We start from the raw sequence: 14,906 nt of genomic DNA, 5'->3' as shown, positions 1-14,906 counted from the left end.
AGCAAGGGGGAAGCTGAGATAAACAGTCTGCTGGTACATTTGTCCCACCTGGAAGATATTCTACATGAAAACTGAACTCCAATTGACTTTTCAACCTACCTTTCTATCCTAGGAGTAGTACCATCAACATTCTTGCATGAAAAAATTTGAACTGATGGCATATGGTCAATCCCTAAGATAAAAGGCAAACCCTACAAGAATAATTTAAAGTGAGGAGTTGCCCACATACAAGCTAATAGCTCCATCTCAAATACACAATACCTTTCATCAGCTCCTTTCAATGACCGCGAAGCAAAATAATTGATTTCTCTACCCAATCCACTACCAGAGAGAGGACCACCCCTAGATGGCATCTGTGGTAAGAATGCTTTCAAGATATTTCAAAATGCCCCAGAATTGCCACCTTTCTAATCTCATATTTTATTTTTTCAAAGGCATCCTCACATTCATCTGACCACACAAAACTCATATTTTTCTTTATTATCGACCTTACTGGTTGCATCGCAATGGCAAAGTTAGGAACTAACTTGGAGTAAACATCTGCCAAGCCAAGGAACGAGCTAACCTGATCTTTGTTGGTAGGTGATAGACCTATTACAATTGATTTGGTCAATTCTACTTTAGGAATAATTCTATCACCAGAAAAATATAACCTAAATAAGAGACTGAATTCACCCTGAACTTATATATTTCCCTCTTTTAGTTTGGTCTGGTTGATATTTGTTTTTGGCTGCAAAAGATTTTTATTGAACAGAATTTTGAGAGGAAGGAAAAACTGATGTATGAGTTAAAAGACGTGTGTAATACAATGCTCAAAGCCTAACCGAGATTTGTAATATATAATAATATTATTTTATAATTGTTTTCATAAGTTTGGAGGGAAAGTTTTCAGCATTTGACAGTATTGTGTATCCCACATAGGAATTGGAAGTACAGGACGAGAAGTAAAGGTATTGAAGGAAAGAGAGAGGATGCTCCGGTTCTAAAATACTGTAATAGTATCTATCATCATGGAAGGTGAATGTGGTAGCAGTGTTAGTGGTTTTCAACCTAAGCAATGTATGTTAACTTTTCACTATGTGTTGCTTTGGTAGTAGGTGGGGAGGAAATAAGACCTTATGGGGGTTCTGATTTTTGCATGCATAGGACTAGTTTGCTCCATAGTGTGCATGTGCCCTGCGGGTTGAAGTTCCTTCTAAATATGGTATTGTGTGCATTTCTACTAAAGCAGACCCATGCCCACCATATGTGGTAGGAAATGGTTTTATGACTTCATTCACATATCATATTTGTGATGCCTATTATGAGGAGAAGAACAATGGGCCAGATGTAGCAAAAATAAAAATTGCGACTCGCAAAATGCGAGTCGCAATTTGGAATGGCAGAAAAAAAAACGATACGATTTTGCGACTCGCAGCCGGACTCGCAACGCTGTGTGCGAGTCCGCAGATTGCGAGGTCGCTGTTTGCGAGTGTGCAAAAAACGAACTCGCAATTAGCGAGTAGGTGTCGCAAATAGCGACTACCTTCAAAATTGCTTACAGGTGCAGCAGAACACTCCAGAAAGCACACCTGAACACTCTGTAAACACTTCCTGGCACATGATGATGACATCACAGCCAGGAAGTTAACAAATACACCTGGGAGGAGGCTGGACCACACCCTTTTATAACTGCCAGTCTTCACACTGAACAAGCAGCAGCAGCCATGGAGGGAACCCCACGAAGAAGAAAACTCAAATTTTCTGAGAGGGAGCTGGAGGTGCTGACAGAGGAATGCTGTCAGCACCATGATGAGCTTTTTGGGAGAGCAGCCCTCACTGTTCCTGAGGCCACCAAAAAGAAACTCTGGCAGGACATTCAAGAAAAAATTAATTCTCTGGGTGTGAGCCACAGGAAAATTGAGGAAATAAAGAAGATGTGGTATGACCTCCGCTCCCGGACCAAGGAGAGGGTGGCAGAAAGGCTCCGGGAGATGAGAGGCACTGGAGGGGGACCATCATCTGTGCCACCACCCACACCCCTGGAAAAAAGGGTGGAGGTAACATTGGAGCAGGAGGCAGTGTGTGGATTTGGGGACCTGGACACCTCAGAGCCCAGTACATCAACCGGTGAGTACCATGTGATAAGCCTGTACCCCTATCAGTGTCATACCCCACCCACCATGTACAAAGGTGCATGCACAACCAAGATAGCTCCATTACAGGGTAGAAAAAGCCAGAATGATGCATTATGGGAAATGTAGTCAAATAGGCAGTTCATAGGCAAATGTTTATTAGGAATTGTGCAATAGATACTAGACACTGACAGTGTGTTCCCCATGTCCCACAGGTCTCCAGCAAGACACCCCCAACACCCCAACCACCCAGGCCCAGGAGGACACCCCAGGACCCGCCAGAACCCCCACCTGCACAGTCAGCAGCATTCCTGCATTAGTAACGCCTGCTGCAACAATCACGCCAGAAGCTGCCCCAGCAACAGGCAGGGAGGATACAGGTGGGAGCACAGGGCAGCCACCGCTGCGCAGGCGTCGCAGGGCAAGACCATCTGGATCCGGGATACTTCCTCCAACCAGCAGTGAGGCACATCTGCTGCGGGGTCAGCGCCTGCAGAACAGAATATTGGGCAGGATTAGTGGTGTTCTGCACCGCTTTGTTAGACACAACCATGCAAGCATGCAGCACCTCAACAGACGCATGGACATGATGTGCCAGAACACTGGGGACATTGCCCTTGCCATTAGGGAACTGGCGGGCGGACTGCTGGGCCAGGCAGAGGCTGGGCGGCGCAGAGATCGCCAGACAATGCAACGACTGGACAGGATGGCCACATCGATCGGCAGGCTAGCCATTAATACAACAGGCCTGTCGAGGAGGACAGTTGGCCTGCAAATAGAGATGGGCCATTTTGCTGGGGATGTTGCCAGGGGCCTGGGACATCTCACCCACATAATTGAACTTATGGAGACACGGGAAATGTCAAGGGCCACCGGGGAAACACCCCAAGACAGTGAGGAGGGCTCAACAGTGAGCAGTGTATCTGCCACTGACAGCAGGGTGCTGAGGAGTGGTAGGCACAGCAGCAGGGACCAGCCAGGCTGGCAGGAGGGGCAGGAGAACATAGATGACACCCAGGACCAATAAATGTGGCACATGGTGTTAATGTGCCACATGACTGGTTGGCATTTCCCTGCCCATGGACAATTTCAACTTGTATATAGTTTCTCAATTACAGTAATAAAACAGTTATTTTTGTTCCACTTAACAAATGGAGTTTTTGGTTAATAGGTGAGTATGGTGGGAGTTGACACGTACCGTCCAAAATATTGTGTTGCAATGTGTTCCCGTCTCAGTCTGCCTTGATTAGCTAGACTCCTATCCCCATGATGGCGATGTGGTTGTTCTTGCTCTTCATCATCAGGATCTGGGTCTTCAGGGGTGAGAGGTAGCCCACGTCGGGTGGCTATGTTGTGGAGGATGGCGCATGCGACCACAATTTTGAATGCGGTAATGGGGGTGTATTGGAGTGCACCTCCACTGCGGTGGAGGCATCTGAATCTTGCCTTCAGGAGTCCGAAGGTGCGCTCTATCAGGTTCCTGGTCCTCTTATGCGCACTGTTGTATTGCCTCTCAGATTCAGTTCTGGGTGTCAAAAACGGAGTCATGATCCAAGGCCTAAGAGCATATGCACTGTCACCTGTTGGGCACAAAAAGTACACTGTTAGGAAGTCCAGATTGTCGTGCACAGTGACCTGTGTGTATGTCTGCAAGTGTCTGTGGCTCTACCTAGGAGGTAACCGTCTCCGAATTCCCCACGTTCCAGGCGTTGATGTATCCCACTATGCCTAAAAATGTATGAGTCATGGGTACTGCCTGGAAATTTAGCTACGATGTCCGTGATGACATAATGGGCATCACAAACGACCTGTATGTTGAGTGAGTGGGTACACTTTCTGTTGCGGAAAATGTGTTCCAGATTAGCAGGGGGGCATATTTGAATGTGTGTCCCATCTACACACCCTATGACATGGGGAAAGTGGTCAATGCGGTAAAAGTCCAGCTTGGTGCTGTTGATTTCTGCCTCATTCCTTGGTAAGTATATGAAGTGAGACATGTGCGTGACTAAGGCATCTAGGAAGGCCCTGAGGAACCTTGACACTGCACTTTGGGATACCCCACCTGCCACAGCAATGACCCCCTGATAGCTCCCTGAGGCCAAGAGGTGCAGTGAGCATAGTACTTGCACATGCGTAGGAATGGCGCAGCCACGCAGAGTCTGGTGTTCTAGCTGTGGTTTCAGTAAATCAATTAATTCTAGGATGGCTGCGCTGCTAAGATTATGACCCCACCTACCGCCATGGTTTTTTGTGACGTTCGCAATGCCACAAAAACCATGGCGGTAGGCAATATCAGTGACAGGGAATTCCTTCCCTGTCATTGATAGGGGTCTCCCCCCACCTCTCCAGTTACCCCCATCCCCCTACCTCTCCAGTTACCTCTACCCCCTACATCCACCACACCTTCACACACACACACACTCATTCACACATACATACGCACATGCAAACATCCAATCACACACACATCCGCACACACTTCCAAACATACATGCAGACACGCATTCACATTTCACAACATACACGCACTCATATGTCCGTACATGCACACATGCATTCAACACTCAACACACACCTGCATTCACGCACACACATACATTCACACACCCCTACACACACACAACACCCCCCCACCCCTCTCCCCTGTTGGAGACCTGACTTACCTGGATCCAGGGGGTCCTCTGGCAGGAGACGGGATGGAGAGCTGCTGCCGCCAGCAGCGCCCATCAGCAGAACACCGCCAGGGTGTATTATTTGTCATAATACTGCTGACAGTGGTCTACTGGTGTTAGCAGCAACACCTTACCGTCACCAGCCGATATGGCCACAGCTGGATTTCTGCCATTCTTGTGGCAAAATCCAGCAGTGGTCATAATATGTTTGACGGCTGGCATGCGTCACCACGGCGTTTTTTACCGCCAGTGTTATAATGAGGGCCTATATGTGCTGTACACCCTTGAGATGTGTTACAGTTCCAATATTAATCAGAGTGGAGAATGTCACATTTTTGGGGAGTTCAAAACAGTTTGTGTAAAGTCTACAGATACATTGTGTCAGCACAGGAGATATTTTGTATTTGGTAGCTGATTCCCATATTTCCAAACAAATTGTTTCCCTTGGTAGTTGATAATCGTTGAGGGAGAAAAGTTCATTCCATGTATTTGGTGCTTTTATGTTAAGTCTAGTGCTATGTTTGCTGCTGTTTAGTAGTTTATCATTTCCACTCTCATGTTTTTACACTATAAGTTTAAGGAAACAAACTTTAGATTTGTTTAGCAGCTTTGAAATTCCAAAGAAGGTCAGTAAGATAGAGAAGCAAACGTGTATCATGAAAACTTTAAAAAGGAAATGCACTTTTAAAATGTGGCTTCTGGTTAGGCCTTGTTTCCACTCATAAGGGTTATTCATTTATTGAATCTGATTTTTAATAGAATGCTTTTGCAACTTCACCCCTTCAATGATTCAGAAAGATCACAATTCATCAATAAATGTATTTGCCATAGTTCGCTTTCATCTTCTTCAGTGTCTCATCTTTTCCTTTTCAAATTCTCTCTTTCTTTCAGTCTCTTATATTTTTTATTCACTTTATCTGTCATTTACAAATCTCTCTTCATCCTCTTATTCATGTTTCTAGTTCTATTCTTCACTAATATCATTTTTATTGATTTGTATATAGCAAATGTAGATAAGAAGCATGCTACTACTATTAAAACAGGAACTATTGTTGTTTTGGTGAATTTCTCCTCCTATTTCCTTAAGCCAGCTAGATATAGTAGTGAATCCCTTTGTAAAGCCTTTAACTATACCTGCGGTTTCTAAAGGTTCAAGATCAAGTTTGAGATGTATTCTTTGCATGTTCTACAATCTTTCTTTTCTCATTCAATATATAAGTGTAACAGATTTCAATCTTTAATATCTTGCAGACTTCACCGTTCTCAGTGAACAAGATATCTAGGTGATATCTATTCTGCAAAACCATGGATCTAATTGCTACAAGCTCAGCGTCTTCTACTAGTAAGGCTCAAGAAGTGCTAATTGCCAATCTATCAACTACTGTTGAAAGTTTTCTAATCTTTTCATCATTTAAAATAACTCCTACAGCAGGTATGACTGTTGCAAATATGTCTCTCACTAACTGTGTCCCTTCATTCACACTACATGTGTATGTTTAGTGTGCTGGTGTCATGTTCAAAGCATCTAGGTTTTGTATATGATATATCTTTGGAAACAATAGGCCTAGGCAATAAACCCCCCCCCCAAAAAAAACACAGGCAACCTAAAATAGAGCTTCTGTTTTGCTTGTAATGCGGCACACAACATTTTTATAATCTCATTGTTGAAGTGAGTACCTCAGTCAGAATCTAGAGAGACAGCAGTGCCATACCTTGGTATTAGCGCCCTTAATATTAATTTTGATACTGTAAGGCTATCATTTCTTCTGGTTGGTTAAGCATTCACCCACCTAGAAAAAATACAGACAATAAAAAAAACATATTTTAATCCATTTCAAATAGGCATTTCAATGAAATCCATTTGCATATGGTTAAAAGGTCCTTCTGATCTTCCTGCATGACTCAGTGTAACCTGCGTTCATTTGCCTACATTTATCTGTTGACATGTCACATAACAATAAAATAAATTCTGCTTGTGCTCTGAATCTGGGATTAAACCAGAACATTTTAAATGTGTGTATCATAGCCTCCCTACCCAAATGATTCTGGCCACGAAAATGTCTTGTCATTGGATATAGCAGACTGTCTGGCAATACTGATCTTCCATCCACTGAATCCCAAACATTGTATTAATCTATTCCACAACTCTGATCCAGTCCTGCTTTTCTATTCCTGGTGCATTCTCTTGCATTATTCTCAATTCATCCTAATTGTAAGCCTTTCTCAAGATCATGGAAAGGACATTTTCACCTGGATTTTCAAAGATAAATGAGTTATTGAATGTGCAGGCTACAACAACACTATAGTTTGCCACTTCATCAACATACCTGTTGCCAACTGTGACATAACTATCATCGCGCCTGTGTGCTGCGCACATTACAACAGCAATTTCAGTTGGAGTGGTTCTTCAAGGTTCTTAAACTGTTCCTCATTTTGAATAGGAGAACCAGATGAGGACATGAATCCTCTCTGGGGCAAAAATTGCCCAAAATCATGGACTACACCAAATCCATACTGACTATCTGTAAATATAGTCACTCTCATTTGCACTGTCAAGCTGCAAGCTCTGGTAAGAGCAATTAATTCTGCAACTTGCGCCAAACAAAACTCCATGAAGCCATGAAGCTCCTATCACTTCTTGAATTGTGCAGACTGTATAAGCTTCAATGAGGAATCGTCATTAGTTCTTATGCATGAGCAGTCCACAAATAGAATGTAATCTGGACCAATTAAAGGGCTTTTATGTCTGGTCTGGGTTTGGTGCATACGTCTGTGACATCAAGTCAATTATGTTCACAACAATAAGATTCTTCTTCAGAAATGGGCAAAACACTGCTCAAATTCACTACAACATTTCATCCCGCCAGTATCTGCTGCTCCTAATGAGTCAACCAAGTGGGGGACCATAACAGTTAAAGGATATCCCATAACAATGTTCTCACATTTCTTGAAACTCACACTAACTGTATCTATCACTTTAAGACAGCCAGCCATAGCGGTGGCTACAGGATCAAAAGTCACTGAGAGCAATGCCACAGGCTTCTTGGCTTCATCATGAATTTGCGTTAGCACTAGGAGAAAGCAGTCCTCTCTCCCACTTCAGAGCAGTATGGAATGTTTGTGTAATCTGGCATTCCCAGTGCTTAGACATGACAAATACTTTCTGTGAGCTCTAGGAATGCTTTAATTCATTTGTTGTCCAATGGAATTGGATTTGGCATATCTTTGTGTGTTAATCTCAACAAAGGTTTTGCCACCAAGATAAAGTTGGGTACTCACGGTCTACAGTAGCCAATCATTCCTAAAACTATCTTGACTTTCTGCATTTTAGGTGGACTCATTTTCAAAATTGCTTCAACTCCCTCGCTTGATACTTTTCTTGTTCCTTTCTCAATGGTATGTCTCAAATACTGGCCATCTTTTTGACAATATTGCAGTTTTTTTGGTGACACTTTGTGTCCATTTTATGCCAAATGATTCAACAGTGCAATGGTATACATTTTACAAGATTATTTTGTCCTTGATGCAACAAGAAGATCATCATTGTACTCCACCAAGATTGAACTTTAGGGAAAACTTAATGTTTCCTAACTGTTTTTCATGATTTGATTAAAAATAGAAGGACTCTCAGTGTCCCCCCCATGGAACACAACACCATGCTAATACTTTCTCTCGGAACATGAAAAGAAGAGATACTAACTGTCTTCATGTAATGAAATCGAGAAGAAAGCTTGACAGAGATCAGTCACCAAAGAAACATTCAGCTTGCATGACATTTGATAAAGTATGGTGGCTGGATTCAATACCACAGGGCAACATAGGATTACGATGTCATTCACCTTTCCTAAATCCTGCACTATACTGAATTTATCATTTGGCTTTTGTAAATCCATAATTAGTGAGTTGCATGCACTCCCAAATATTTCCCTCAAAATGCCTTTCTTTAACATATTATTTATCAAGAGTGTTATTCCTTCTATCACTTTAGGTATTATAACATAAAGAGGTGTTCTAGGTAAAACTGCATCTGGTCTCACATTAATTTCCATAGGTTCAACTCCTTTTATTAGTCCAATATATTTTCCTTACCTCTGGATTCACTTTCTCAACTAGATCCGCAGGTAACTCGTTTGTTGTTACTAATGGGTAAATCATTACCGTTTCTTGCTGAACAATTTTAAAATCTGCATCTTCATCATGGGTTTTGAACTCTACTCCATGTGGTGCAATTCAACCTACACAATAAATCTATTAACAGGGTTTGAATTGCACACCACAAACTGATGGTTTTCCTCAAAGTATCTTATCTTTACAGGTATTTCTTTTGAAATTGGATTAGTCATCTGTTCATTTGTGTTCCCTACAACTTGGATTTCTAGTCATAAAAGGGGTAGTTCTGGTACTTCCACTGTTCTCACAGTAGAACGTGTAGCTCCTGTGTCGAACAGAAATGACACTTGGTGGCCATTTACCTCACGTTATACAATGGTCCACTCTAGTCTACCTCCAAGAATGAGCCAAGCCAGCAATCTGCTTTTCCCTTCAAGCACTGTCACTGGGACGTGCCTGAATTTAACATTTCAAGATCATGAAACTGTGGAACTGCATCCTGATTTTGGACCTGCATTACATTTCAATTAATTTTAGGCAACTGATTTTGATTCAATCTAGCACTGTTTACATTAGACTGCACCATAGGTGCTTGTAGCATGGTTAACATTTGAGCTTAATTATGCACTGGCATTTGCATTTGTCTCATAAGTGCATTTGGCACTTACATTTGATTCACTCCCTGCATCTGATTATTGGCAATTCTATCTGGATTATGCCTACATTTGTGCTACCAAAGCCCCACCTTGTTGCAGAGGTGACAAGGTGTCATCTTCTTCAGGGTTGCAACATCAAAACCTGTACTTGCATCAATCGGAGCACCTCTTCCTCTACCTTGAGATACCATCATACCTCTCTGTACAACCCACATTCCTGCTTGAAAACCACTTAATTGCATACCATTCATCTCCTGAGCTGCATCACTACTTCCAACAAATGACTGATTTCTCATAATACTAGTGCACAGTTTCCTTAACTTCCTGCTGCATTTGATTCAACTTTAAATAATTCATATCTTTAGGTGGAACTCTACCTTTGAGAAATGTAATTGCCTCATTATACTTAGTCATCACTACAGGGGAAGGTGCATTTGTAACAGGGTGTCTTCTTGTTTTTTCTGTATTTGGCCATTGGGCATCAATCTTACATCCTGCCCATGGATCATTCGGAACCACAATATAAAAAAGTATCCAAATCTTTTCATGACACCTTTAAAATCTTAACAAATCTCTCAACTTTTGTGTACCACTGCATTGGATTTCTCTCAATTTTGGAAAATCATGTGTAAATGCCACACGATTTCCCCTACTCCAAGGGACATGTACATATCCTCCACCTGGTATTTCTCTTAAAGGATAAGCTGCTATTGGTTCTTTCTTTTCTGAATGTGAAGATTGTTTCCTTTTCTCCCCAGCTTATTTAACCTGTTTCATTTTCTTTTCATGTTATTGTGACCATCTGCTTTTGAAATCAGTCCAATTCACTCTATTTGTTGAAACGCATTTAATCGATTCTGTGCATGTTTTTGATTACCTCATCAATGATTGTTCTCGAAAATGTGTTTGTAATGGTATGCTTTAGAAATATCAATTTCTCATATTTATCTGCCAACTCAGATAATTGATCATGAACAGTTGCAGCTTTTCTCATAATTTCTTCCCATAGTAAATCAATTATTTGTCTTGATATTTATTTATATGTTCAAGATCCAAACACCCTCTAATTATTTCTTCTAATTCGACTTTCAATTGGGGCACATTTAAAGGTCTCTCCTTTTCAGAACCTGGACTGACTTCTGACCTCAAGCTGGTAGTCAGTCTTTCTGCATCCTCAACTTTCACACAATTTGTTGCAGCTTTTTCAAACCAAGGAGGAAATATACCTCCTTTTAAATAATATTCACTTGGCACAGTTTGAGTTGTGAATGTAAATTGCTTTCCACCTCCTAAAACTGGAATAGTATGGGGTGGTGTCCATACCACAATCTGTGAATTCTTTGGTATTGGGATAAATCCATTCACTGGAGTACCTCATGTTGGTTGCTGAACCACTGTAGTTGGAATAATCTGTGTAGTGTAACCAGTTCAGTAACTTGAGCTGTTGTAACCACAGTAACTGGAGCATCTGTTTCAGTTATCATTTGAGCTGTATCTATTTGTGCTGGATCACTGGCAACTGCTTGCTGTAATACAGGCTGTGCAACAATGTGTTGAGCTATTAATGGCTATATATTTGCAGTCTGTACTACTTGCATCTGACTAGTAATCTGTGAAACACCTGGATCTATCTGAATCTGTTGGAGCTGTGGCTATGGTGTCATTAATTGCCATAGGACCTGCATATGGTGGTGGACGTATACCCAATAATTCTTCGAGTATATCATCATCCGAATAAGAATATGAACTATTTTTTATTTCAGCTTTTGCCTCATTATCTCCTTTAATCTTTTTCTTAACAGGCTTTTCAAAATCTTTAGCTTTTTCATTTTTTGTTTTACGGGATATAATCTAGAACCTTCCGCTATACCCCTCCCCCACACTTGTGCTTTATCATCCCATACTACATCTGCATAATTTCTCACTGTTCTTTTTGTTCGTCTTTGAAATCTTTCCCTATCTTTCTTTTAAGCTAATTTCTCCTATGCACCTCAAATTGTGTTGGTTTAGGAGGTCGCTTCATTTCATATAACAGTCATCAAATCTGCCAATTCTCCCTAAATTACATTTTCCCCATCTAGGAAAACTCAATGACACTTTTTTTTTAGTAATTTTGCACCACTGACAAAGCCAAACACATGTATGTAACCCTTCTTCAATGATCATTTGATATGCAGGCTTATCCTCTGGAGGTGCTTCCTTGCCCTTTCTAATTAGAACCATTTCATTGCCTCTCATAAACTCAGTATAGCTTTGAAAAACATCATTATTATAAATTTAGATCAAAAATTCATAAATTGGGATCACAGTATCCTAAATCTTTTGAAAATTTTCTGTACACATCAGAACCCTTTTCTCAAATCACAATGCAGTATGGTAATACAGTCAACCAATGGCTTTGAGCCACTTGCTGAGATGCAACCAATCACGGCGTAGCTTCACACCAACAGACCAATACCAGTGCGACACAATATGACACAATAACTCGCTGTTTGCAGTGGTTAACCCTCCTTTACAAATTTTCTCCTCAAGGTTAACAAAAGACAAATCTAATAACTAAACAATACAAAAAGACATGTCTATCTGCTTCTTCTTCAAAAAAATCAATAGTACAATTTAACAATTAGAATAAGGTTTTTATACCTTCCGATTCTTAATCAAAAGAAATTAAAATCTCATAATGATGAGTTCTCGACCTGAGGGAAATCACCTAATCAGCATTGTGTCACCTTTGAGCATCAAGTTTCACACCACTAATCAAAATTACTGCAATCACAACAATTATATTACACCCCTATCCATGTGTAAAGTTGACAACATCTCACGACTTACACTTCTCCAAGCAGACAATAGCACCTTATATTTCTCTGTATCTATCCTGGGATCTTAGATTACTTCTTAGTACGATAACCTTGTTATCTATTCAATGAAGCACAAATAACATAAACCATATCAATTGTAATTCAAGCCATCATAAAACCAATTAAATACATGTCACAATTACAGAATGCATTTTTCGAAGCATTAGCCCTATTGATATTCACACTCATCGATTTTCATCAATTCTCGATTTTCACCACTTTTTCAACCGTGATCTACAACCACTTAGAAAACAGCACCTCATCATTCTTCATAGTCAGGCTCTGGGCACTCAATCTTTTTATCTAATGTTTTTTTTTTTTTTAATTATTGCAGATCATTTCCATAACCAGCCTAACCATGCTCTGCTATAAATTTTTTTGGAGGAGCGGGAAATCCTAAAATTTATAACATACTCCACAACTCTGGCCCACAAGTGGGGCTCTTGGGAGTGGGTGTAAGCTGCAATTTCTCAAGTTCAGTCATGTAGAAAATAAATAACAAAATATTATGGAGTTAATAATGATAGTTGATTAAATTTTTTAATATTACATTTTCTCATAAGTTCTTAAGCTTTTATTAATCAATCAGTAGTTACAGAATATCGCATGAAGCGTGTGCCAAATGTATCCCTATTGTAGCTGTCTAAATCAATAAAACAATTAGGTAAATATATCAACAAGCTTTCTAGAGAAAAGCTATCAATACTCATGAAGAGTACTGTAACAGAATAGAGAAAAAGTCTATGCAGAAAGCCGTCTGTGTCAGGAGCTCAAAGTGTCTAAGTCTGAGAGATAGAGAGAGAAAATCTCACAGCTCCTAATCACTCCAAAAGCATAGTCTAGCTGATCAAGTATCCTCAATTGTTCCAGCGTGAGTGTGTACCCCTGCTATCTGTACTTTCCCTGGGGCATCTTTTATACTTTATAATGAACATTTACAAATTATCAAATTGTAACACGCAAATTGTTAAACAGCCAATCATATGTAGAGCTGTCCATGGGAGCAGAACCTCTTTAACTGGGGATAGCAGGCAAAAGAAAGAGCAGTCTAGAGAAAATCACAGTGTGTTCCTTTCGCAGCTGCTCTGGCTACATATGGGAATGTTCTCATACGCTTTGCTCTCTGTAAAACAAGACACATATGAATTTCTAATTCATTCCAATTTCATAATTTCTACTTTCATAAGTTTTCAAACTATAAACATATTCCTAAAGAAGCAACCATTAGATTAGTTTAGCAAGTTTTGAAAATCCAAAGTAGGTTTATAAGATGGAAAAGAATAAATAATATAGCATTCATTGTTTTAGCAGGAAATTAACGTCATGCATAGGCCATGCAGAGGTTACAATAGAAACATTTTTATTTAGTTGAAACATGCTGGAATTTGTTAACATTAGCAATTGAAAAGAATCAGGCAAACACAGTTAAGCTAAGTTTAGAAAGGAAAGGCACTTTTCAAATGCAGCCTCTGGTTAGGCCTAGTATACGTCATTTGGGTTATTAATTTAATAAATCTAATTTTTAGTAAAATGCTTTTGCAAGAGTTTTGAGGTGGCTTGTGGATGATTTGTTTTTGTTAGTAATGGATTTGGATTGAGTAGTGAGGTTTGCTTAGTTTGTTCATAACAGTTTTACTTTTTGGAATCTGCTTAGATCTAGCTTGCTACAATCTGTAGAAAGTTCCCACAACTGTCTACTGACTGTTGGCCTGCACAATAAGGCTCCTTGCATGACTGCGGCCTCAATTTAAAACAGAAGAGTAGTGAGGCACCATTGGTGCAAGTGTCTCCTACATAAGCCACCTAGGGACCTCAATACATTTACTTCATCTGTACCGTTTCGTGAGTAACTGAAAGCTACATGTGGCACATAGTTCTGTCAAAAGTGCTGTGACAAAGTTGTTGGCAACAGCCATTCTAATCACATAAACAGCAGCTCTGACACCTCTCGTAATTGACATCAATGTATATGTGGGCATGCTTTCCATTTCCTAACACCCACAATTCCGTAGCAGCACATGTTGCCACTTGTGTAACAATCAAGCCACTCTCAATCCTCAACATTGCATCAGACATGATGTCAACATCCTAACTCAGATGATTCCATAGCATTGGTCACACAACCTTTTAATCATTGCATTGCACACATCAGACTGTCTCACACAAAACCCTGGAATGCCACAGATGATGCACAAAGTGACACTTACTGGCAGCATTGAGGTCTTCAAATCTGGACACCTCTCCATTAGTGTAGAGTGGAGGCCCACCTGTAACACATGGAAGGAAAGCATAGCTTTGTGATATTTGGACATTTCTGTGCATGGACAGCAGTTTCAAAATCAACTTGTTAAGCTGAGTGAGCAAGTCAATCTAGTGGTAGATCAGTTCACCTTTCAAACATCTATAATCTGCCAGTCAGACATAGGGTCAGATAATGGAGACCAAGGCAGCTACAAAGCATCATTTTCCCTGACACTCCTGTGCTGCATTTGA

At 40.5% G+C, this 14,906-nt stretch overlaps 1 long non-coding RNA gene across 1 annotated transcript; it reads right to left on the bottom strand.

Moving 5' to 3' along the window:
- Positions 1–3,319: 3,319 nt before the first annotated feature.
- Positions 3,320–14,682, bottom strand: LOC138266631 (uncharacterized). Its single transcript, XR_011199587.1, has 3 exons — positions 14,621–14,682; positions 6,499–6,576; positions 3,320–3,694 (listed from the first exon to the last, which is right to left on the bottom strand). It is a non-coding gene; the product is annotated as an uncharacterized lncRNA (long non-coding RNA).
- Between the last annotated feature and the right edge of the window lie 224 nt (positions 14,683–14,906).

This window comes from Pleurodeles waltl, chromosome 11, assembly GCF_031143425.1.
Source record: "Pleurodeles waltl isolate 20211129_DDA chromosome 11, aPleWal1.hap1.20221129, whole genome shotgun sequence".
Taxonomy (NCBI): domain Eukaryota; kingdom Metazoa; phylum Chordata; class Amphibia; order Caudata; family Salamandridae; genus Pleurodeles; species Pleurodeles waltl.
The sequence above is the reverse complement of the archived record's forward strand: the minus strand, read 5'-3'. Positions and strand labels throughout refer to the sequence as shown.